This window comes from Pteropus medius, unplaced genomic scaffold (genome assembly GCF_902729225.1).
Source record: "Pteropus medius unplaced genomic scaffold, Ma_sr-lr_union100, whole genome shotgun sequence".
NCBI classification, from domain to species: domain Eukaryota; kingdom Metazoa; phylum Chordata; class Mammalia; order Chiroptera; family Pteropodidae; genus Pteropus; species Pteropus medius.
In genome coordinates this window covers 519,173-521,496 of record NW_024346819.1, presented here as the reverse complement: position 1 = coordinate 521,496, position 2,324 = coordinate 519,173, and the positions used below count along the sequence as shown (strand labels likewise).

The following is a 2,324-nucleotide window of genomic DNA, read 5'->3' as shown; positions in this document are numbered from 1 at the left end:
CAGGGCACGGTGCCGGGCGGCTGCCCACAGGGAACTCCCGGCCGCTCCCACCCCTGCGGGCCGCGCCACCCCCGCCGCAGCCCATGGCCTCACCTGAGTCTGCCAGGGTCTTATCTTTCCGAGATAATCGGCTGTGCAGGATGCTTCCCGCGGCGCCCGGCGCTTCGTGAGTGGTAAGTATTAACCGCGATCATCGTCGTTATTATCGAGTATTGACAGATCGCCGTCAGGAGCAGCCACGTGCCTTTGCGCCCCCGCCGGCAGCGGGAGGCACGCCCGCTCCCACAGATTGATGGCGACGCTCAGTGCATCAGACTCGTTAACGTCTGACACTCTAATGGGTGAAAGATGGCATCTCGTTGTTTTAATTTGTGCGCCTCGGTGCTGGCGGTGAAGTCGAGCATCTTTTCGCATATTTACTGCACGTTGTATTTATGGTGCCCTATCGTTCGCTTGCTTTTCCGTCGGCTGGCTCGCCTGTTTCTTATTGATTTTCAGGCGTTATTTATGTACCTGGGTAGCAATACCTCATGGCTTACGTGGGTTGCAAATACATCCTCCCAGACCGAGGCTGGTATTTCTTGCTTTATGGATGGCGTGTTTTGCCGAACAGAAGTTTAAATTTTAATGTGTCCGATGCACCAAATTTCCGCTTACGTTTTGTGATATCGGTATAAAGCCCTACGTTATCTGTGGAGGTTTTGCATGTTGACGTGCGGGTTTTTTTACCCACCTGCCATTTTTCTCTCCACGACGTGACGTGTGTTTTTTCCACCGGGCCAGCGCCACGCGCCGGCTCACGCACCCTCCCCGAGGCGGGTAGCGCCCCTCCATCCTGGGCCAAGTTCACACCCGTGACGCCCCTCGTCCCGGCTCTGGCTCCCTCTTCAGCTTCGCTGTTGTGCTTGTCCGACCTGGCGCCATGTCAGATCGGCAGCTTCATAAAGTAAGTCGCTGTCTGCTGGGAAGGTCCCCGCCGTGTCTCCAGGTAGGTCCCGGCCCTCCGAGCTCTGCATGCAGCTCCGCTCTCTCCCTTCCAGAGCTTTCTCTGCGCTCAGGTCCTCTGCTCTGCAAATTCTACATACCTCGTCCTCCTTGAGTTCTTGGTTCTCTCTCCTCGACGCCAGGAGCTGTGGGCTCTGCGCTGGGCCGAGACACCCCCTCCAGGCCTCCTGGAGTCACCTCCCTGAGGCGGGCGGGTGGAGTCTGACGTCACTGTCTCAGAAAACGCCCTGCCAGTTTCGAGGCCAGCCAGCCATTGTTTTATACAGCTATTGTCTTCGGCGGGGAGGGAAAGTCCGCTCCCTGTTCCTGTCAGAGCTGGAGTCTGTGTGATCCTACATCGTACCCAAATGCTACTTAGTGGTTTTCAGTTTTAAAAAATCGGCAAAGAGATATGCCACCCTGAACGTGCCCGATCCCATCTGATCTCGGAAGCTAAGCAGGGTCGGGCCTGGTTAGTCCTTGGATGGGAGACCACCTAGGAAGCCCAGGTGCTGTAGGCGTAAAAAATTTTAAAAAATTTTTAAAAATAAGGGATTGTAAACTGACAAGGTCCTTGCAATCTGTGAGGTCAACCAAGGGTTGCCTTGGCTAAAAAAAAAAAAAAATCAGCAAAGAGGCAAAGCGTGGGAGATTTAATCCCACTTAGGGCACAGAGCTAAACATGCAGAGCTCTCGGCACGAGTGCAGGGGGCGGTGGCACCTGCAGAGCCGGGTGGCCAGGGGTCCCGGGAGAGCAGCGTCGGGCTTGGACCGTCTCCGTCCCTCGCCACAACGGGAGAGGCTTTCTGTCTAAAACGAATGCGTCAGGAAACAGACGTTCGGGCCACGTAGATGGAGTTTCCCAGGACGACTGAAGCTAGGAGGAATGATGAGACGGGGCCCATTGTGTTTGGGGCCCCCTGCGGGGGGGGGGTCTGTGCCCCTCACCACTGCGTCCCAGGGGCTGGCTGGGGTGGGCTCAGGGAGCACAGAGAAGGTGGCCCTTTCCCCCCGGAGCTTCACCAGGTCCTGCTCCTAGGGGGCCATTCACACTGTTCCAGACCTCACTTTGTCGTCTGACTGCTTCTTGAAGTGACAGTTACCCCTCACCAGCTACCCGTGTGCCTTAATGCTGAAGGCCCAGGTGAGCTGCCATCGCAGGACCCAGTGAGTGAGACTCACAGGGCAGGGGACATTCCTGGGTCCAACTCCTTGGTCTAGCTCCTGGGAAAAGTGGAATCCAGGGTGACAGGCTTGGCCAAGGTCACTCATAAAGGACACACACAAAGGAGGGGCCGAACCCCAGAGCCCCCATCCAAGATCTCCAAAGCTTTGCCCCC

General features: G+C 56.8%; 1 pseudogene; it reads left to right on the top strand.

The window, feature by feature from the left end:
• The first annotated feature begins 1,386 nt into the window (after nucleotides 1-1,386).
• LOC120613990 (uncharacterized) lies at nucleotides 1,387-1,505 on the top strand (annotated as a pseudogene).
• Nucleotides 1,506-2,324: the final 819 nt, after the last annotated feature.